A 23,732-nucleotide genomic window follows, 5' to 3' on the forward strand; every position below is an offset into this window, starting at 1 on the left:
GAAAAGTCTTACTCCCTTTAGAAAACTACTTTTTTTTCTTTTGTGAATCCTTCAGAGTGTCTCCACACATAAGCAAAAACAAACGCATATTTCTAATTTCCCCATCTTTTAGACAAGAGATAGCATGTATAGTCCCTGTTCCACCCTGCTTTTTTCACTTAAAAATATATTTGGAAGATCTTTCTATCCTTGTTTTTTAAAATAGCTGGATAGAGTTCTACTCTATAGACACACCATTATTTATATAATTAGTACCCCTACTGTAGACATTTGAATTATTTCCAGTCTCTTCTGCAAGGAAATCTCTTTCATTTTGCACATGTGCCAGTTTAAGTGTGGGAAAATTTCCAGAAGTAGAACTGTTAGACAAATGACGTATCAGTTAGCGTTCTGGCAGGAAACAGCTCATTCAAATTAGGATAGACACTTTAAAAAAATACATTTAAAGGGTACAAGTGCAGTTTTGTTAGATAGATATATTGCATAGTGGTGAAATTTGGGCTTTTAGTATACCCATCACCTGAATAGTATACACTATACCCATTAAGTAATTTCTCATTCCTTAACTCCCTACACGCCAATCCACCCTTCTCAGGCAGTAATGACTATTATTCCACATTGTATGTCAATGTGTGCACATTATTTATTAACAGCCCCCGCTTATAAGAACAGGTGGTATTGACTGTTTCTGAGTTGTTTCTCTTAAGATAATGGCCTTCAGTTCCACCCATGTTGCTGCAAAAAACATAATTTCATTCTTTTTTATGGCTGAATATACTGTGTGTATATATATATATGTAATTTTTTTTTTTTTTTGAGACGGGGTCTTGCTGTGTTGCCTAGCCTGGAGTGCAGTGGTGCAATCATGGCTCACTGCAGCCTCAACCTCCCAGGCTCAAGCAATCCTCCCACCTGTACCCCTACGTAGCTGGGACTACAGGCATGTGTCACCACACACCGGCTAATTAAAAAAAAATTTTTTTTTTAGAGACGGGGTCTCACTATATTGCCCAGGCTGATCTCAAACTCCTGGATTCTTGCCTTGGCCTCCCAAAGTGCTGGGATTACAGATGTGAGCACCACACCTAGCCATATTTTCTTTATGCAATCATTTGTTGATGAACACTTAGGTTGATTCCGTATCTTTGCAACTGTGAACAGTGCTATGTTCTGAGAAATTCATTGTTAGGCTATTTCATTGTGTGAATATCATAGAGTATACTTAGACAAACCTAGATAGCGTAGCCAACTACACATCTAGGTTATATGGTATAGCCTATTGTTCCTAGGCTATAAATCTGTCCAGCGTGGTACTGTGCTGAATACTGCAGGCAGTTGCAACACAGTGGCATTTGTGTATCTGAACATATTTAGACACAAAAAAGGTACAGTAGAAATATGGTATAATCTTATGGGGCCACTGTCATATAAAGAGTCCATCTTTGCCCAAGACATCATTAGGGGGTGCAGGACTGTATTTACAAATGTGTGAGCAGGCTGTAGGCAAACCAGAAGGGAGAGTATAGAACCTGCAGCTCACAACATTGAGGCCTGTGACCACTCTGGGGTCCAGAAGGCAGAGTCCAGAACCTGTAGTTCACAACATTAAGGGCTGTAGCTCACAACATTGAGGGATGTGCCCACTCTGGACTTGCAGAAGGGAGAGTCGAGAACCTGTAGCTCACAACATGGAGGGCTGTGACCACTCTGGGCCTGCAGAAGGGAGGGTATAGAACCTGTAGCTCACAACATGGAGGGCTGTGACCACTCTGGGCCTGCAGAAGGGAGAATATAGAACCTGCAGCTCACAACATTGAGGGCTGTGACCACTCTGGGCCTGCAGAAGAGAGAATATAGAACCTGCAGCTCATAACATTGAGGGCTGTGACCACTCTGGGCCTGCAGAAGGGAAAGTTGAGAACCTGTAGCTCACAACATTGAGGGCTGTGACTACTCTGCGCCCTAGGAGGGAGAGTAGAGAACCTGCAGCTCACAACGTTGAGGGCTGTGCCCACTCTGGGCCCCAGGAGGGAGAGTACAGAACCTGCAGTTCACAACATTGAGGGCTATAACCATTCTGGGCCTGCAGAAGGGAGGGTATAGAACCTGTAGCTCACAACATTGAGGGCTGTGACCACTCTGGGCCTGCAGAAGAGAGAGTTGAGAATCTGTAGCTCACAACATTGATGGCTATAAATCACTCTGGGCAGTAAGGGGAAGAGAAAGAGCCAACACTGCAGTTTGTAAGGAGAAACTCCTGTATGAGCAGCTACGACATGAGACCACTAGACACAGCCAGACCAAGAGGGCAGTGCAGGCAGGAGGCTGAGGGATAAATATCCCTCACTGTGTCCCTCACTTCTCTCATTTGGGGCTCCCCATCGGCTGCACACAACCAGAAGCCATAGGGCAAGGGGCCTGGGTTTGTATCCTTACCAGACAGGATCCTGGGCCAACTAAAGAGTGGGGAGAGGGGAAGGTGGGTCTGAAGAAGCAGACAGAAGAGACCTGGCAATGAAACTGGGCATCTGTAATTTGGATAGAAACTGTCACTCCAGCCACCCTCGGGGCTGTACAAATTTATATAACCACCTGTAACGTGTGAGAATTTTGGTTTCCCTACCATCTCGTCTTACAGGTGTATCATCAAGTTCTTGGATTTTTCTCAAATTCATAAACAAAAAATTGTCTTTCACATTAATTTGTATTTCTCTTTTTTTTTTTTTTTTTTGAGACGGAGTCTCGCTCTGTCGCCCAGGCTGGAGTGCAGTGGCGCGATCTCAGCTCACTGCAAGCTCCGCCTCCCGGGTTCACGCCATTCTCCTGCCTCAGCCTCCCGAGTAGCTGGGACTACAGGCGCCCACAACCGCGCCCGGCTAATTTTTTGTATTTTTAGTAGAGACGGGGTTTCACCGTGGTCTCGATCTCCTGACCTTGTGATCCGCCCGCCTCGGCCTCCCAAAGTGCTGAGATTACAGGCGTGAGCCACCGCGCCCGGCTTAATTTGTATTTCTCTTACTCTGAGTGTGATCAAACATCTTTATCTTTTCATAGGTTTAAAAGTGATTTGTATTTCCTTCTCATTAACTGTTCGTGACTTTGGCAATGTTTCCATTGAGCTGTTGCTATTTTCTTACTGGTTTGCAGGAGCTTTTTTTTAAAGTAGAAGGGAAACTGTGATATGAGTCACATCTTTTTCTTCTCTCCCCAGTCTGTCACTTGCCCTTTGAGTTGCTTGTGCTGTTTTAAAAAAACCACCCCCTCCCCAAAAAAAAACCACCCAGAAGTTTTTGAGTTTTACGTTTTCAGATTTAAAGGTATTTTCTTTCTTAGCTTCTAAATTTGGAGTCATAATCAGAAAGTCTTCCCTACTCGCAGGTGAGAAAGGAATTCTTCAAGAAGAACTTTAAGGAGCCCCAGTAGATCTTGTTCCTTCTCTCTCTCGGATATTTTGTCCCCACCACATGACTAAGACCTGTAGATTGTGGGCATTCTTCTGTCCCCCAAACACTGGGGAAATATCATCAAAATAAAAAAAGACCATGAAATCGCAGACTTGTCATGGCTTGTGTAGACTGTCTGTGGCTGGTGACACAGGCATAAGAAGAATTTACCATGACAGTTTAGGTCAAGAAAGGCAGATTTATTAGAGAAAGCAGGAAAATACATTGCAAGGGAGCAATGCAGGTCAGTAAGAGAGGAGGTGATTGCCAGGAGACAAAGGCCTTTTGGGGATTTTATAAAATGCAATTTGGGCTGAAGAGTGCTACGTGGAGGACTGACAATGCCAAGGTAGCTGGGAGCTAACTTGCATTCTTCTGTCAGCCAAGATGTTAGATGATAGGTTGAAGCATTTGATGGTAAGCAGGAAGACTGTGAGTTATGTGTGCAGGAGGGTCATATGTCCTGGGCCATAAAGAAAGGTAGACCTATAGCTTCTCTGCTTCTTCTTTCTGTTTGTATGTACTAGACCATGAAGCAAGGTAGACCTATAGCTTATCTGCTTTATCTCTTTGCTTTCCCCTAGACCCCCAGACTGACTCCTCTTCCCTAATTAGGACTTCACAAGACCAAGTTCAAGCTAAAAACAATGTAATTTTTAAGTCTTCTCTGTTGCCACAGTAGCAGGTCCAACCTGGGGTATTCTCTTAGAGAAATCCAAGTGATTCGAAGTCAAAATTTCCAGCCTTGCTACAGACTCCATCACCCATGAGATATCCAAGCGTGACTGCCTGGAACTAATCCCATAATACTGTAACCATTGAGAAACATCTGCTGAGACATCTTGATGTGATGTCATCTCCCATAATCACTCCACAGCAGAGGGGTTGCCTAGTTGTGAACATTCCCCTAGATACCACCACACCCAGACTGTAGAAGGGCAACTTCTTCATTTTACTTTTTGAGACAGGGCCTCACTCTGTCACCCAGGCTGGAGTGCAGTGGTATAATCTCAGCTCACCGCAACCTCTGCCTCCTGGGCTCAAGTGATTCTCCCACCTTGGCCTCCCAAGTAGCTGGGACTACAGGGATGTGCCACTATACCTGGCTAATTTTTGTATTTTTTTTTTAGAGATGCGGTTTTGCTATGTTGTCCAGGCTGGTCTTGAACTCTTGGGCTCAAGTGATCCTCCGGCCTCAGTCCCCCAAAGTGCTTGGATTACAGGTGTGAGCCACTGTGCCCATGCAGGGCAGCTCCTTTATACTTGTACACCTAACCTGACCTCTGACATGTGGCCTCTGGTCCCTCCGTTTGTCTCCAATGGTGGCACATCTTCATCTTTGTTATATATCTGCAGGAACACTCAGTCTCTTCAGCAGCCGAGAAAACACACACACACACACACACACACACACACACACACACTTAGAAGTCCCATTCTCCCCCTCTGGGCCAGGGGATGGCTTTCTCCCTTGCTTTCTGGTGACCCATACTTCACTTGGAACCACATGCCTGATTACTAGATTCTTCTTGCTTGGAAAATATAATATCCCATCTTGGTATCCTGCCTAAATTATTAATGGAGCGCCTTAAAACTCCTGCTGACTACAAATAGATGAGTCTTCCTAAAGCATGGCTAGTCTCAGTCCCTCTGGGCCCTGCAGCTAGAAGGATCCTACACTTGGCTTAAGGCTCTCCTGTGGCTGTCCCGAAATTCTTAACCATTTTATCTTTCAATGTGTGTTTTGTGCTAGGAGCCCCAGCTCACACTTGGATTCTTCCCCATCTCCTGCAGGTTAGGCTCCCAGCAGAGGAACCCCAGGCCCTGCCTGGCTTCTCTCTCTATGTCTAACAACTGCTGCTGCTGTTGGCATGGGGCGTCAACTGGGACCACATTCCACTGAAGCTCTCCTGGTGCAGATGCTGGAGAGGTCAGGGCCAGCACTCCAGCCTCGCCCCATGGACTGGAGTCAGAGGGCAGCTGGCTGGAGGTTGGGTCTGGCAGGGATGAGTCTCTGGGTCACTCTTGACCCAAGTACCTAGCATGTCTGGGGCAGAGATGTAAAGACCCTTGGACGAGGCCACTACACTGTGGGTTAGGATGGTAGGTGCTTGGGAAAGGGAGATGCAAGACTTGACTTCCCCAGAGCCTGCCCCAGGCTGGATCGAGGGGAAGCTAGCAGGAGGGGGATGCCTAGAAGTCAGGTGCAAGTACACGCATCCTAGTCACCAGGGCAGAGGGGACCCAGGGACCTGTGCGAATCTGCTCCAGCTCCCTCGGTATCCCTGTGCCTGAGGGAGGGCTCCTTTGGGTGGCTCTGTGCCTGGTGGAGACCCTCTCTTCCTCTTTGCAATCTTCCTGTCTGGCTTCAGTTTGCTCCTTCTGGCTAGTTTGAGGGAACCTCCCAAGATGTGCTGTAAAGTCCTAATGGTATAACTTGGTATAATTCATAATTCCGTATATGAATTAAACGTTCTTATTTAAATCTGGTTTTGCATAATATAAAGAACTGCAATATTCATGCTAATAATTCAAGTTTTTATTTTTATTTTATTTTTTTTGAGACGGAGTCTCACTCTGTCCCCCATGTTGGAGTGCAGTGGCGCGATCTTGGCTCACTGCAAGCTCCGCCTCCCAGGTTCACGCCATTCTCCTGCCTCAGCCTCCTGAGTAGCTGGGACTACAGGCACCCGCCACCACACTCGGCTAATTTTTTGTATTTTTAGTAGAGATGGGGTTTCACCATGCTAGCCAGGGTGGTCTCAATCTCCTGACCTTGTGATCCACCCGTCTTGGCCTTCCAAAGTGCTGGGATCACGGGCGTGAGCCACCGCGCCCAGCCTATTTTTTAAAATTAGAATGATATTAAATAGCAAACAAAAAAAATTACTGTGGAAGAAAAGTCTTTATATTTTAGTACCTTTAGTGGTACTTTCTCCTGCATTTTTATTTGGCTCTGGGTGGGCCCTGCGAATTATGTAGTCCACTCAGTCTGTAGCTCACTGTGGCCTGACGATGCACTAAGCTCCTTAGGTTAAAGTCAAGGCTATCAGCCTTTCCGGTTTTTCCTGGAGTTACTGCCCTGCTGAGCTCCAGGTGACAGGTCATGCCCTGCTCTTGTCAGAGGTGTTGGAACCACAGTGACTCCATCTTGAGTAGCTCCTGGGTAAAATGAGGCTGAGACCTGCTGGGCTGCATTCCCAGGGGGTTAGGCATTCTTAGTTACAGGATAAAATAGGAGGTCACAAAGACCCCACTGATAAGACAGGATGCAGTAAAGAAGCTGGCCAAAGCCCGCCACACCAAGATGGTGACAAAAGTGACCTCGCTGCTTATTATATGCTAATTATAATATATTAGCATGCTAAAGGAAACTCCCACCAGTGCCACCACAGTTTGCAAATGCCATGGCAACATCCAGAAGTTACTCTATATAGTCGAAAAAAGTGAGGAACCCTCAGTTCCAGGAACTCCCACTCCTTTCACAGACAATTTATGAATAATTCATCGCTTGTTTAGCATATGATCAAGAAATAACCATAAGTATACTCAGTGGAGCAGCCCATGCTGCTGCTCTGCCTATGGAGTAGCCACACTTTTATTCCTTGACTTTCTTAATAAATTTGCTTTCACTTTATTCTGTCAGCTTGCTCTTGAATTCCTTCTTGTGCGAAGCCAACAACCTATGTGGTTTCCCAGGCTGAACCCCAATTTTGTCACAGGTTCACCCTGTGACACTCCGGCTTTCTCCATTCTGAAAGAAAAGCTCTACCTGCCATTTACCTTGAGACCAGACAAACCCTGCCAATTTTCAAGACCCAGATCAAATGGATGGATTGGGTGAAGTGATTCTTTGAATTTCAACTCCTCCTAGATGGACAAAACCCTCCGGGAACTCGCTGCCTCATAGTCTCCTGGTAGAAAGCATGTCTGTGTCTTTCCTTCTGTCTGACACAGACTGATGCATATTGCCAGGAAGGCAATGAATACTGAATGAACTGGATTCAGAAATGTTAGACAAATACAATTACATATCTTTTTCTGGAAATTAGAAAAATATGAAAAAGTACAAAGAAGAAAGTAACACTCATCCTTATTCCTATCATCCAGCATCAACAATTGTTAACATCTTGGCATATTTGATTCTAGTTTATTTTTCAAATATCTTTTTTCTTCTGTAAAAACGATTACTATCATTAACATTAGGTGAACATAATCCACAAAACTTTCTATGCATACACACACACACACACACACACACACACACACACACAGTGTTTCTGTTTAATGTTACTTGGGGAAAGACTAAAATAAAGTCAAAGGAGTTGCTAAAATTTAAATTTTTTTGTCCATAAGAAAGTATAATCTCCTACAATATCCCTCTAAGGTTTTAAATAAAACTTACGAAAGATATTAAAAGTTACAGTATTACATATTCACATAGCACCTTTTAATTTTATACCATATTTACTATTCCATTCTTTGAAAGAAGAGAATATTGGTATTCTCATATTTCCTTCCATCTTCCTCCCCGACTTCTTTTTTTTTGGCTGTATATTTTTGTCTAGCTTTATAATCCCATTCTATCCTACCCATAATTTCTACAGATGTATTAATTCTATATTTAAATAGAATAAATACTCATCAAGAGTCTTTTTACCATTCTCTACTTTTAAGTTCTTTATTTTCATTTATCTCTTAATTTGCTATTTCCTGGATTTTATTACCCAGCAAGTTTTGTTTTTCCAAAAACAGTTCATGGGTGCTGAATTCCCTTTGTTCTTCTGGAAAAAAATACCTGCCCCTCCCCCGCGCCCCGAAAAGTTTCTTTCCCTTGGAACTGTTCCCTCATAATCATCATAATCTGGCATGTAATGCTGCACTGAAGTCTAAGGCCAGCTTGATTTTGTTTTTCCCTCCTTTACTTTTTCTTCTCAGATTTCTAAATAATTCTTTCTCTTTGAATTTAAGTAGTTTATCTTAGTGCTTCTGTATTCCATATGACATTTTCTGGAACATGGCATGTTCCTTTGGCCTACAGACCATTTTTTCTTCATTTCAAGAAGCTTTCTTCGGACTTATTTTTATTTGAATTTTCTGTCCCATTTGTTGACTTCTCTACGTCTTGGACTCCAGTGGTCCCAATTCTTTATTGTATTTTGTCTTTCACAATTGCTTCTTTCTTCTTAATCTTTGCCCTTTTTCAGCTGAATTCACTGGGCTTCCTTACTGGGCTTTCTTCTATTAAAATACTTTTATTTTCAGCAGTATTTCTTCTGTTCTTTCTCCTGACTTATTTGTTCTGTCACTATGTTTTTATGGTCTTCAATTTTCCTTTAGGTCTGCAATCTTCCTTTTCATCTCCAATTTACAATTTTCTCATCTTTGAGTTTGTTTTACTGGATTTATATTTTTATCAAGTTGTTGTACGGTGTAAGGCAATGGTAATGAATTTCTTCTGTTCCAAGCATAATTCTTTGTTTTTAGTAAGACGCCTTGCAAGCCATGTTGTTCTTTCCTTTCCTTTTTTTCCCCCTTACCATTTCTGTTCACTTTGCTGGTGCTAGTTTGGCTTTAGCACCTCCTACTGATATGGCAGAGTGAAACCTTGACTTCCTTTTTACAACTGCACCTGATTCCAGCTTGTTCTGTAAAGCCTGGGCAATTTCTCTAGCTCGGAAAGTTGGTGCCCAGTGAACCTTCCCCCATCTCACTCACCTTCATCCAGCAGAAACAGCCCACTGCTCCTTTGCGAGAAAAGAAAAAAGCAAAGTATGTTGCGATTCACTTTCTTTTTTTTTTTTTAAAAAAAAAAAACAAAGACTGGATCAGTTTTCTTCTTTCTTGTTACAGAGAATTCTCACTATAGTTTCTGGTGGTTGAGACATACTTGACTTTAAAATTTTTTTTTAAACTTGAGAATTAAAAACAAATAAATGAAAACCAATGACAATGTTGATGGATATCCCCATGTACCAGATGGTAAAACCCTGGTTTGTGGGGTAACTCGTTTTCCTGTTGGGGCCAGAGAAAATTGGCGGTGGCTCTGAACTCCTCCCCATCATACATACCTATCTTTTTCCCTCTTGTTTTCTCTTTTCTGTACCTCTAAGTCCACCAACCTCCTCTGCCAACTACTTGTTTTTCCTTTACTCTTCCCTGAATTGCATACCCCCCAGTTTCATTCTTCCAAAGGAAGAAGAAGGACCCTCAGGGCCAGTGCTGTCAAGCTCTGCTCTAACTCACTAACATTTCACAAATTATAACATGCACATTTTCTTTTCACATTTGAGCATTTCTGAAATCAGAATGCTTTCATTCTGGTGGCATGACATAGCAAGATTGACAGTGTTTTTTCTTACTTCATTACATAAAATGAAAGTGCATCTTATAAGCAACAGCATTTTAGTCTGGGTTTTAGCTTTGATAAAATATGATGATTGAGTCTGTAATACTAGCATTTTAGGAGGCCTAAGCAGGTGGATCATTTGAGGTCAGAAGTTCCAGACCAGGCTGGGTAACACAGTGGAAATCCCATCTCTACTAAGAATACAAAAAGCCAGCCGTAGGAGCACATGCCTGTAATCTCTGCTACTTAAGAGGCTGAGGCAGGAGAATTACTTGAACCCAGGAGAGGGAGGCTGCATTGAGCCAGATTGCGTCACTGCACTCCAGCCTGGGCGACAGAGCGAGACTTTGTCAAAAACAAAACAAAACAAAACATGAGGATTGATAATCAAAGATGATACATACCATTGACTCTTGAACAGTTTGAAGGTTTATAAAGGTAGCAGAAAAAATGAGTCCAATGTGGCTTTGAGTGTGCAAGTGTGAGCCATGGAATAGATATTTTAATAAATGTTTCACTTCTAAGATAGTACTTCTTGGGTTATGATCCTTTTCATACTTTTTGAAATGACTTTTAAACAAATCACCATTGTCAAATTATGTGAACCAAAATCAGATTTTCTTTAACTTTTCAATAAACACATGAGAAACTTTAGAGGAAATATTAAGAAAAATGAGTCATGTAGTTTTTTGATTATCTAAAATTGTGGAAAACAACTTTATGAACAATAGAACTGACAAGTTCAACTCATTTTCTGAGACAAACAGATCAAGCCTTATCAGCTATGCCCTAATTGCTAAGGGAGTTTATTAGATATTTTCCTTAGGGTAGATTTTGATAGGTCTCTGCTATCCCCTCACCCCCTCAAGTCTGCACAGGTGGATTGGGGGTCGGTGGACAGGATACTGAGAAACCTTGGCAAGGAGTGGGACTTAGCCCTTGGGCCAGTTAGCACACACGGGCAACTCCACGTCTCCCTGAGCCAGCTCCGGCACTTCCCACCACTAACTCCACACCCAAACATGCTATATTCGTTTCTAAGACTTCCCGCTAAACAAAACAAGGGAAAAAAATGTTAAAAGAAAGGAGGTGAGAATACTCAGAGTCAATAAAACCACCGCTAACCAAATAAACGGGCTGATGGAGTCAACTTGCTACTGTGTGTAACGGATTGATTTGCTCAGGGTTGAAACACAAGTGCTGATCGCCTTTCCATATTCGCGGAATATCTTCCCAGTATCTTCCCTCTCCGACCCTGGGAAGGGTACACCCTTCTGTCTCCGCGGCCACGTCCCCTCGCCCCTTCCCCCTCCTGCCTCCACGCAGCGGATGCGGAGGGGTGTAGGCCACTCCAGCCCCGGTGCCGTCGGTGACTACGACGCAGGTCGAAGGGGCGCTAATCCCAGGGGACCTCAAGGGGGCGGGCTGGAGAGCCCAAACCTGAGCAGTGGGCTGGTGAGCCGGTTTTGCAAGGCGGGGTGGACCTGGAGGAATGTGACCCTCAGACTTAGCAACGACTCACATCTTGCAGTGGCAAGTGTCCGGTGTTCTGGGCATCCTTGGTGGGGCGGGGTGGGACGTGGAGGGGCGCAACGAAAGCGAACTCCCAGCAGGGGCGACGCGTGGAGGGCGCAGGGCAGGGCCCGGGAGGGATCCTGGGGTCGCAGGTGGGGCCCCGGGAGACAGGAAGGGCGCACGAGCCGCGTCCTCAGGACGCGAAGGGAGGGGAGGAGGAGGAGGAGTCCGGGAGAGCGAAAGGGAACCGGAGGGGATTCCGGGAACTGCTGCAGGGAGGCGGCGTTTTCCCTCCAGTCAGCTGGCCACGCGCTCCGCTCCCACGTCCCCGCCATGCCGCGTTACCTTTGCAGCTCTCGCCTTGCGGCTCCCGAGAGATGCCAGCCTCGGGCCCCAGCCACACCCGACTCTGGGACCGGACGCTCGCGGTCGGGATGCGCCCCGCAGGCGGCCTCTCGGACAGAGGCGGCGGGTGGGGGACAAAAGCGGCCCTGGCCGGGTGGCGGTCCGCGGACTGCGCTCGGGGAGCTGTTCGGCTCGCCGGCGGGATTCCTGCTCGTCGGCGGGATTGCTCCCCGCCGGGAAGAAACGTCTTTAGTGTGAGTGCGCGCGCCGAGCGCCGGCCTACGAGTAGCGCTCCGGGAGCGCAGGCGGCGTGCCGGCGCCGGGGACGGGGCGGGAGTCGTGGGCGGGGCCGGAGCCGGGGACAGGGCCGAAGTCGGGGGCGGGGCCTGGGCCGGGGGCGGGGCTGGAACAGGGCCGGAGGCGGAGGCCGGGCCGGGGGCACGGCAGGAGAATGCAAAAAAGTCGGGTTATTTACAAGCATCTGCTGCCGATTGTGAGCTCCTAACCAATCCCCTCTTCGCCGAAAAAGCTCCATAGGGGAAGAATTCGGGGCTGTTTTGTTTACTGAAGCGTCCTTGGGGGATAGAATAGTGTCTGGCATTTTGAAGACTCCCAAAAATGTGTTGACTGAATGAATGAATGAATCAACTAAAGAGTGAATGTGTTCTCTCCTGGCTCCCCCACTTGTTAGTTGTATAAACCTCCATGATATAATTCTCCAACCAATAAAACGAGGATAAAAATACCTACCATTGAGTAAATGTTGTAAATATCTACAACATTATCCGTTGTAGATTCTCCCCTCTTCTCCGCGGGTCTCTCCTGCATACTCCTACCCTTCCCTCGACCCCCCACTGATCAACGTGTTTCGGGATAGGCAGAAAGACGGATATTCTTCATTAATTTGTCTACCTGTTATTTGCAGCCTGTCAGCTTCTAAAATAGACTATGAGGCCGGACGCGGTGGCTCACACCTGTTATCTCAGCACAGTGGAAGGCCGAGGCAGATGGACCATCTGAGGTCAGGAGTTCAAGATCCAGCCTGACCAACATGATGAAACCCCATCTGTACTAAAAGTACAAAAATTAGCCGGGCGTGGTGGCAGGCGCCTGTAATCCCCGTTACTTGGGAGCCTGAGGCAGGAGAATCGCTTGAACCTGGGAGGTGGAGGTTGCAGTGAGTTGAGATTGCTCCATTGCACTCCAGCCTGGGCGACAAGAGCGAAACTCTGTCTCAAAAAAAAAAAAAAAAAAAAAAAACAACAACGAAAAAACAAACAAAAAAACCCCAAACCAAAATAGACTATGTGGCAGCTTTCAAGTAAAATGTATGTATATTCTAAACATTACAGCTACTAAAATGGAAATGTTAATATGTTTTTGGAGGAGAAGGAAAAAAATACACTAACCACCTAAATTATTTTAACTGAGTATTTAATCTCACGCTCAGCTTTCTGGCCTCCTAGGAAAGGGAGAAGGAGGATGTTTCAAACATTTTGTAGATGGGAAAAATGAGCCTTTTCATCTATGAAGTCAACCAACATTTGCTGATACTCCTTTAAGGCTAGGCACAAGGGTGATCATAAAGAGGATGTCACAGTCCTGCCTTTCATGTGACCCTTGGCAGAATTCCCACCAGCCCTAAACGATCTGAAGGGAACTCATCTAGGATCCTATTTCTTATAAAAGACATTCAACGTTGAAAATATTTTCAGCCACAGTTTTAGAGAATTTACAGATATAGCCTCTGAAAATGGGGGAAATCCAATACTTATTTCCATGTGCCGCATGGACTCTTTTATATAAACATATATATTAAAAATAAAACTATATCAAAACCTTAACTATGACTTATTGCAGATTGGATGATAGTAGATGATATTTATTTTGTTTCCTTTCCAAACATTCTACAGTAAATGTCCTTACTTATATCATTAGGAAAAAGATTTTTAAAAAACAAATGCAGTCCTGGCTAACACGGTGAAACCCTGTCTCTACTAAAAATACACAAAAAACAAAATTAGCCGGGCGTGGTGGCGGGCGCCTGTAGTCCCAGCTACTCGCGAGGCTGAGGCGGGAAAATAGCGGGAACCCAGGAGGCGGAGCTTGCAGTGAGCGGGGATCGCTCCACTGCACTCCGTCTCAAAATAAACAAACAAACAAAAAACAAAACAAAAGCAAATGCAGTCTATCCCAAGATGTGAAGAGCTTGAAAGTTGTCACTCCACTCCCCACAACAAGAGAAAAGCTGAACAAATTGAAGATTAACAATTCTTTTTGTTTTAGTATTAGTGAATTGAGTCACAGGGCAAATTGCAAAAACTGAGAGACAGACAGACAAATGCAAAGAATCACAGTTTACAGGGACCAGAAGCCTCTGAAATCAGAGCAAAACTTAAATTGTAATTGACTAATTGCTGGAGTTGCGTGTGGACTAGCTTGAGAGTTAAACACTGTTGGGTACTCAGTCTTAGTGGGATACTCCCCCACTTGTTTGAGGTTTACTCCAAGAATCTCTACCAAGTTCTCATGGTAAAGACCACAGAAACATTCCTGACTGGCCAGTGGGAGTGGAAAAGTAACCATTTTGAGATATGCCCAGAGTGTTCCGTAACAAAAACCTGTCTTCAAGGGGAATTACATTACCAGAGCCTAAACTGACCTAGCAGAAGGGCAGTTAGACAACTCAGCCCCCTCTAGCCTTCCTGTCTATCATGACTGGAGGAAAAAAGCAAAAGCTAAGAAACTTCTCTGAGGGTCGTAGCCCAGAGACTCAGGCCCATTAAAGAAAACTCTGGGAATTAATCATAAGATTGTAGAATGTTTTGCCTTCACAGTATCTTACCACCACATCAACAGGACTCTGTAGTATAAAAATGGCGGATTACAACTCCATTTAAGAAGGCATTTCTAGGAAAACCCAAAGACAATGGAGGAGACAAAAATGAGGACACTAGATAAAACTGAAGCCTCTGACACCTACAACTGCAGCAAACATTTGACACAGCCTAACTCTAGCCAGATAAACATAACACCTTATCCTAAAGGGCCATTTATCTCAGCTCCCATAACCTGATATGTTATATCTAGCTTTTAACAACAAATTACAGGGCATGCTGAAAGGCAGACAACGCCAAGCACAACTGGAAGAGACAAAGCAAGCTTAGACATAAGACTCAGAGATGGCAGAGAATTCGCAAATCAGACGAGGAATTTAAAATCATGATGATTGCTATGCTAAGGGTTTTGTGTTATCATGGAAAAGTATCTGGTCTAGTTCCTGCCCAGAGCTCCTAAATTCCCTGCAATTTCCTGAGTAATAGGGGTGATAGGAGTTATAATGAGGCTACTGTTTTTTTTCTTTTTTTTGAGACGGAGTCTCGCTCTGTCACCCAGGCATGAGTGCAGTGGCGTGATCTCGGCTCACTGCAAGCTCCACCTCTCGAGTTCACACCATTCTCCTGCCTCAGCCTCCCGAGTAGCTGGGACTACAGGTGCCCGCCACCACACCCGGCTAATTTTTTTTTTTTTTGTATATTTAGTAGAGATGGGGTTTCACTGTGTTAGCCAGAATGGTCTCAATCTCCTGACCTCGTGATCCGCCCGCCTCAGTCTCCCAAAGTGCTTGGATTACAGGCGTGAGCCACCGCGCCCGTCAATGAGGCTACTCTTGGTGAGCCCCTGGATAGCTTTTGGATGGAGGCTGGTCACCAAAAAGACCAAGCCTGATAATCAGTAAAGCCTGGAACTTTCGGCCCTACCCTCTTCACCCCAACCTCCAGGAAGGAGAGAGGGACTAGAGATTGAGTTAATCATCAATCATGCCTACATGATGTAACCTCCATAAATAACCCCTGAACAACAAACAGAGATTGAAGAGCTTCTGGGTTGGTTAACACGTTAAAATTTTGGGAGGGTGGTACACTTAGAGAGGGCATGGAAGCTCAGTGCCCCTTTCTCCCATACCTTGTCCTAGGTATCTCTTCCACTTGACTGTTCTGAGTTGTATCTTTTATATAAACCAGTAATAATAAGGAAAGTGCTTTCCTGAGTTCTATGAGTAGCTGTAGGGTTTCTGTAGATGTTCTTTATCAGGTTGAGAATAACTGTCCAAATAATAATAACAGCAACATATTGGGTGATTATGGGTTATGAATAAATGAAATGTGTAATAGCAGTGTTATAAGGGTTGAGAGGGAGAAATTGGGAATACTCTTTTCTAAGATACCTGTGTACTACCCATGAATTAGTATATGGTTATTTGAAAATGGACTTAGATTAGTTATAATGTATATTGCAAACTCTAGGGCAGTCACTAAAGATTTGTTAAAAAGAAGCATAATTAATGTGATTGTTAATAGTGAGTTTCAACTTGATTGAATTGAAGGCTGCAAAGTATCATTCCTGGGTGTGTCTGTGAAGGTGTTGTCAAAGAAGATTAACATTTGAGTCAGTGGACTGGGAAAGGCAGACGCACCCTCAATCTGGGTGGACACAACCTAATCAGCTGCCAGTATGACCAGAATACAAACCTGCAGAAGAAGGGGGAAAGACTAGAAGGCTAAGTCTTCTGGCCTCCATCTTTCTCCCATGCTGGATACTTCCTGCCCTCCAACATCAAATTCCAAGTTCTTCAGCTTTTGGACTCTTGGACTTAACTCCAGTGATTTGCCAGGGGTTCTCAGACCTTTGGCCACAACCTGAAGGCTGCCCTGTTGGCTTCCCTACTTTTGAGCATTTGGGACTTGGACTGGCTTTCTGGCTCCTCACCTTACAGATGGCTGATTGTGGGACTTCACCTTGTGATCATGTGAATCAATTCTCCCAATAAACTCCCTTTCATATATACATCTGTCCTATTAGTTCTGTCCCTCTAGAGAACCCTGACTAATACAATTAATGTGCTAAATGAGGAGAGAATGGAATCATATAAAATATTCAATTATAACCAAAGAAGGCAGAAAAAGAGAAGGAAGAAAAACAGTAACAGCAACAACAACAAACATAAAAAGAACAAGTGCATTGAATAGAAAACTGTTACAAATATGGTAGATATTAATCTGTCAATAATATATTTAAGTGAATGGTTTAAATGTACCCATTAAAAGAAAGAGACTAATAGAGTAGATTTAAAAATAAATCAAGGGCCAACTATATATTGTCTACCAGAAACCTACTTTAAATATAGAGACACTGATAGATTACATTTAAAAAAATGCCAACCTGACCAGCATGGTAAGACCCTGTCTCTACCAAAACACAAAAAAATTTTAGCTGGGTGTGGTGGCAGGTACCCGTAGTCCTAGTTACTCAGGAGATTGAGGTGGGAGGATGACTTGAGCCCAGGAGTTCGAGGCTGTAGTGAGCTATGATTGCGCCACTGCACGCCAGCCTGGACAACAGAGGGAGATCCTGTTTCAAAAAAAAAAAAAAGAAGAATGGAGAAATATATGACATTCTAACATTCATCAAAAGAAAGCTGGAGTAGGCCGGGCGCGGTGGCTCACGCCTGTAATCCCAGCACTTTGGGAGGCCGAGATGGGCAGATCACGAGGTCAGGAGATGGAGACAATCCTGGCTAAAAATACAAAAATGTCTCTACTAAAAATACAAAATTACAAAAATTAGCCGGGCATGGTGGCCGGCACCTGTAGTCTCAGCTACACGGGAGGCTGAGGCAGGAGAATGGTGTGAACCCGGGAGGCGGAGCTTGCAGTGAGTGGAGATCGCGCCACTGCGCTCCAGCCTGGGCAACAGAGCGAGACTCCGTCTCAAAAAAAAAAGACAGCTGGAGTAGCTGCATTAATTTCAGGCAAGCAAGCTGGAGTAGCTGCATTAATTTCAGGCAAGCAGATTTCGGAACAAAGAAAATTATCAGGGATAAAAAGGCAATAATATAATGATAAGAAAGTCAGCTTTCCAAGAAAGCATAACAGTCCTTAGTGTGTATGCACCCAACTCCAAGTGTCTAAATATATGAGGGAAAAATTAATAGAACTGCAAGGAGAAATAGACAAATCCATCATTATAGTTGGAGTTTTCAGTATCTGTTTATCAGTAATTGACAGATTGAGCCACCAGGGAGAGAATCAGTAAGGATATAGTTGAGCTGACCAGCACCATCAATTAATTTGATCTAACTGGCATTTATAGAATGCGTCATCTAACAGCAGTAGAATACCCATTCTCGAGTTCATGTGAAACACTAATTAAAATAGACCACATTCTGGGCCATAAAACTCATGCTAACAAATTTGAAAGAATAGAAATCACACAAAATATACTATTAGATCTTATGGAGTTGGAGCCGCGGTGGCTCAGGCCGGTTGCTCTGGCACTCGGGGAGGCGAGGCTACATGTTCGAGGCCAACCTGGTCAATATTGATAGATCTTATGGAGTTAAACTCAAAATCAATAACAGATAGCTAGAAAAAGTCCCAAAATATTTGGAGATTAATCAATAAACTTTTAAATAACAAATGGGTCAAAGAAGAAGACTTAGGAGGAATTGGAATATTTTAACTGAATAAAAATGAAAATAAAACATCAAAATTTGTGGAATAAAATGAAAGCAGTGCTTAGCGGGAAATGTATGGCATTAAATGAATACACAAGAAAAGAAGTGTAAACCAAAAAATACAATTATAAGCAGCTCCTGCCCTCCCCCCAACCATCTGAATGGATCTGTCCTCTCTGCCAAGGGCATTCCAAAGTTAACCTGAAAAATTTGTTCAGGTCATGATGAAAGGTGGGGTCAGACATGCCTCATTATATCCTCTTCCCTTTTGGAATTCAGGAAAAACTGAGCAGCATTAATATCAACACAGATCTTAAGTCTGATAAGAAGCATTTATAATCTATCCTCTCTGAAGCCAGCTACTTGGAGGCTTCATCTGCATGATAAAACCTTGGTCTCCACAACCCCTTACTGTAACCCAGACATTCTTTTCTATTGATAATAACTATTTCAACCAATTGCCAATCAGAAAATATTTAAATCTACCTATGACCTGGAAGCCTCATCCCACTTCAGGTTATCCCACCCTTACAGATCTAACCAATGTACATCTAACACATATCTGAGTGATGTCTCATGTCTCCCTAAAATGTGTAAAATAGGTTGTGCCCTGACCACCATGGACAGATGTTCTTGGGATCTCTTGAGGGCTATGTCAGAGGCCATTGGTCACTCACATTTGGGTTCAGAATAAATCTCTTCAAATATTTTACAGAGTTTGACTCTTTTTGTTGACAGAACACAGACCTAAAATCAAAAACTAAGATTCTACCTTAGTAAACTAGAGAAAGAATATAAATGTAAACCTAAAACAAACAGAAGAAAATAATTAATAAAAATTAAAACAGAAATCAAAGAAATTGAAAACAGAAAATGAATAGAGAAAATCAACCAAACCAAAAGCTGGTTCTTTGAAAGATCAATAAAACTCATAGACCTCTAGGTGGGCTAACCAAGAAAAAAAAGAGAGAGAAGACACAAATTACTAATATTAGAAATGAAAGAGAGGTCATCACTACTAATCCTATGGACAGTCAAAGAATAATAAAGAAATATTATGAACAATTTTGTGCCCACAAATTTATTAACTTAGATGAAATGGGCTAATTTCTTGAAAGACAAAATCTATCAAAACTCACACAAGGAGAAATAGACAGTCAAAATAGTCCTATATCTATTAAAGAACTGAATCAAGTCTGGGTGCAGTGGCTCACGCCTGTAATCCCACCACTTTGGGAGGCCGAGGCAGGCAGATCACCTGAGATCAGGAGTTCAAAACCAGCCTGGCCAACATGGCAAAACCCTGTCTCTACTAAAAATACAAAAATTAGCCATTGCAGTCCTGCTTGGGCAATAAGAGTGAGACTCTGACTCAAAAAAAAAAAAAAAGGGAACTGAATCAACAATTTATCAACCTTCCAAAAAGAAAACACTAGGCCCAGATGATTGTACTGGTAAATTCTGCCAAATATTTAAGGAATAATTTATAGCAATTCTCTATTATGTCTTCTAGAAAATTGAAGTAGAGAGAACATTTTCTAGTTTATTCTGCAAAGCCAGCATCACTCTAATGGTAAAACCAGTAAAGACAATACGAGAAAGGATAACTATAGACCAATATCTCTCATGAACATAGATGCAGAAATTCCCAACAAAATATTAGTAAAGCAAATCCAACCCTATATAAAAAGAATTATAGGTCACAATTAAATAAGATTTATTCTAGTTATACAAGGCTGGTTCATCCTTTGAAAATCAGTTAATGTAATCCATCATATCAACAGGCTAAAGGAGAAAAATCACATATCAATAGATGAAGATAAAACATTTGACAAAAATCTAACATTCATGATAAAAACTCTGAGCAAACTAGGAAGAGAGAACGTTCTCAACTTGTTAAAGAATGACTACAAAAAAACCTTACAGCTGATATTATGCTTTATTGTGAAAAACTGGATGCATCTTCCCTAAGATTGGGAGGAAAGCAAGGATATCCATTTCATTAGTCTTATCAACATTGTACTGGAAGTACTAGGTAATACAATAAGATAAGAAAAAAAAGATGTACAGACTGGGAAGAATAAATAAAACTTTTTAATATATATTTTTTTAATTTGCAGTTGACATAATTATCTATGTAGGAAATTCCAAAGAACTGACAAAAAACAAAGAAAACAAAAAAACAAAAAACAAAACACACACACACAAAAAAACCCCCTCACAAATCACTCCTAGAAATAGTAAGTGTTTTAAATGGTAATAATGTTGCAGGATACAAGATTGATATACAAAAGTCAATTGCTTTTCTATATATCAAGAATGAACAATTAGAATTTGAAATTAAAAGTACAATACCATTTACATTAGCACAGAGTGACAGAGAGAGAGAAATCTAACAAAATATGTAGAAGATTTGTATGAGGCAAAATATAAAACATTAATTAAAAAATAAAAGATCTAAAAAAAAATAGAGGGCTAGTCCGTGTTCATGGATAGGAAGACTCAGTAGTGTTAAAATGTTAATTCCTCCCAATTTGATATACATTTAATGGAATCTCAATCAAAATCCCAACAAGTTATTTTGCAAATATTGACAAACTGATTCTCAAGTTTATGTGAAAAGACAAAGGACCCAGATAGCTAACATAATGCTGAAGCAGAATAAAACTGGAAGATTAATACTATCTGACTTCAGGATAGTGTATTTTTACTATAAAGCTACAATAAACAAGACAGTGTGGTATTGGTGAAAAAATAAAAAAATAGACCTAAGAAACAGAATAGAGAGCCCAGAAATAGACCCACAAAAATACAGTAGACTGATCTTTGACAAAGCAGCAAAGACAATTCAATGGAGAAAGAATAATCTTTCCAACAAATGGTGCTAGAACAACTGAATATGTGAAAAGATGAATTAAGACACACATCTTATACCTTTCACAAAAATTAACTCGAACTGGATCAGAAATCTAAATGTAAAAGGCAAAACTCAAAAAATTCTACAAGATAACATAGGGGAAGATCTAGGTATCTTTGAGTTTGGTGACGACTTTTAGATCCAACACCAAAAGCACAATCCATGAAAAAAAAAAATTGGATTTTATTTAAATTAAAAAGTTCTGCTTTATGAAAAACATTGTTAAGATAATGAAAAGACAAGCTACGTATTGGGAGTTTACACCTGTGGTTTCCTTTTTAAATACTGAATAAATATAAAGTTTGATGAGTGTCTCATCACAAAAATGCTTATTAATTACAAAGGGGAAAAGAATAATTTTACAGTGGTAAACCCTGGCGAGGTCATCTTAAATGGCAAAATTGAACTTCATCAGTAATGAGACAAAGCAGAACTGTGCACCATGCAACAGGAAGTGATGAAAACAAGACAGCACCTCATCTGTGATGCTTCCGCCAAAGGTGCATACCAAATTGGCCCAGGGCCCAGCCCTCAGCCCTCCTTATCTGTTTTTTGTTTCTGAGTTTTTTGTTTTTGTTTTTGTTTTTGAGATGGAGTCTTGCTCTGTCACCTGGGCTGGAGTTCAATGGTGCGATCTTGGCTCACTGCAACCTCCACCTCCTGGGTTCAAGAGATTCTCAGCCTCCCAAGTAGTTGGGATTACAGGTGCCTGCCACCACTCTGAGCTAATTTTTGTATTTTTAGTAGAGATGGGGTTTCACCATGTTGGTCAGGCTGGTCCTGAACTCCTGACCTCAGGTGATTCACCCACCTCGGACTCCTAAAGTGCTGCGATTACAGGCGTGAGCCACCATGCCCGGCCTTCGTCTGTTCTTTAGGTGACTCCTGCAACTGGTGGCTTAATGTTCCACCTCTATGTTGATGATGCACAAATTTCTACTTCCATCTTGTACCCTTCTATGGAGGACTTTCCATGGGGGAAAGGAAAGGATGTCCATGGAAGCCCATCATGGACATCCTACAAAATAACTGGCCTGTAGTCTCCTTAAGTGTCAAGGTCTTAAAGGCCAAAGTCTGGGCAACCGTTCAAGACTGAAGGAAACTAGAGACATGACCACTACATGTGATTCATGATTCTCAACGGAATCCTTTTACCATAACAGACATGGCAGGTGAAACTTGAAGGGGGTCAGAGGATTAGATGGTATTAATGAATCAAAGTTAATTTTCTGATTTGATGGTGGTATTATAGTTAGGTAGGACAATGTCCTTGTTTGTAGGAAATAAACGCAAGAAGTCTTTAGGGGTGATGGGGCACCAGGAAATAGCTCAGAAAACTACTTATTTGTACTGTAGTTCAACTTTTCTGTGAAGTTTATAATTGTCTAAAAGTAACAATGGCAGGGTGTGTTGGTTCATGCCTGTAATCACAGCACTTTGGGAGGTGGAGGTGGGAGGATCACTTGAGGCCAGAAATTTTAGGCCAGCCTGGACATACGTGTCCAGTGAACTCTGTCTGTATTAAAAAAATTTTTAAATTATCCAGACATGGTGGCATATGCTTGTAGTATCAGCTAGTCAGGAGGCTGACACAAGAGAATCCCCTGAGCCTGGGAGGTCAAGGCTGCAATGAACTGTGATCGTTCCACTGCAATCCAGCCTGGGTGACAGAATGAGACTCTGTCTAAAAAAAAAAAAAGGTATTGAAGACATGCAAAGACAGCATCAAGGAGATACACAATTTTGGGCCTCAGCGGAAAAGGATGAGGTAGAAATATAAACTTGTGTGTCATCGGCATAGAGCTGGAGCCATCATTTGCATGGGTTCACCTAAAGAACAGATGAAGACGGCTGAGGGTGGGGCCCTGGGTCACGACCATGTTTAGACATCTAGTAGAGAGGCCAGGCCAGGGGATCCAGAAGCATGGAAACTGCATGTCATGGAAACCAAGAGGAGAGAATTTCTTGAGAAGGAGGGAGAGATCACTCTTGCTGAATGTGGCTGAGGGCTCAAGCAAGATGAGGGAGTGACCCTGGGCCTTTGCCAGCCAGAGGCTGCCGGTAACCTACTAAAAAGAGCTATTTCAGGAGACCAGTTAGAGAAGGTGGTAGGCTGATCAATGGCCCTCCAAAGATGTCCACCTCCTAATCCCCAGGATCTATGAATATAACATCTTACATGTTCAAAGGGATTTTGCGGATTTGACCAAATGAAGAATCTTGAGATAGGGACGTGATCCTGGATTATCCAGGTGGGCTCAAAGTAATCACGAGGTCTTCATAAAAGGGAGGCAGGAGAATCAGAGTCAGAGAAAGAAGATGGAAGGACAGAAGAGGAGGCCAGACCCTGGAAGAGGCTGTGCTGCTGGCTTTGAAGATGAAGGGTCAGGTACCATGAACCAAGGAATGCAGTAGGCTTCCAGAAGGAACGCATCCTTGCCGGCACCTTGACTTCTGACCTCCAGAACTATAGGATAATAAACTTATGTTGTTTAAGCCACTAAGATTGTGATTGTTTGTGACAGCTGCAGTAGGAAACTACTACAGAGAGGGCTGAGAAAAAAAATTAGAGGTGAGAGAAACCAATTTGGACGTTTTGCTGTGTAAGTGAGCGAAAGAATGAACTGGGAACAAAAAGGGGCCTTG

At 42.7% G+C, this 23,732-nt stretch overlaps 1 protein-coding gene across 4 annotated transcripts in view; it reads right to left on the reverse strand.

The window, feature by feature from the left end:
• Positions 1 to 11,981, reverse strand: part of IFNAR2 (interferon alpha and beta receptor subunit 2) — a 34,880-nt gene extending 22,899 nt beyond the window's left edge. For all 4 annotated transcript variants that reach the window (XM_050785989.1, XM_050785985.1, XM_050785987.1 and 1 more), the window contains exon 1: positions 11,653 to 11,981. The gene's annotated coding sequence lies outside the window, so the exon portion shown is untranslated. The remainder of the gene's footprint in view (positions 1 to 11,652) is intronic.
• Between the last annotated feature and the right edge of the window lie 11,751 nt (positions 11,982 to 23,732).

Source organism: Macaca thibetana, chromosome 3, assembly GCF_024542745.1.
Source record: "Macaca thibetana thibetana isolate TM-01 chromosome 3, ASM2454274v1, whole genome shotgun sequence".
In the NCBI taxonomy this organism is placed as follows: Eukaryota; Metazoa; Chordata; class Mammalia; order Primates; family Cercopithecidae; genus Macaca; species Macaca thibetana.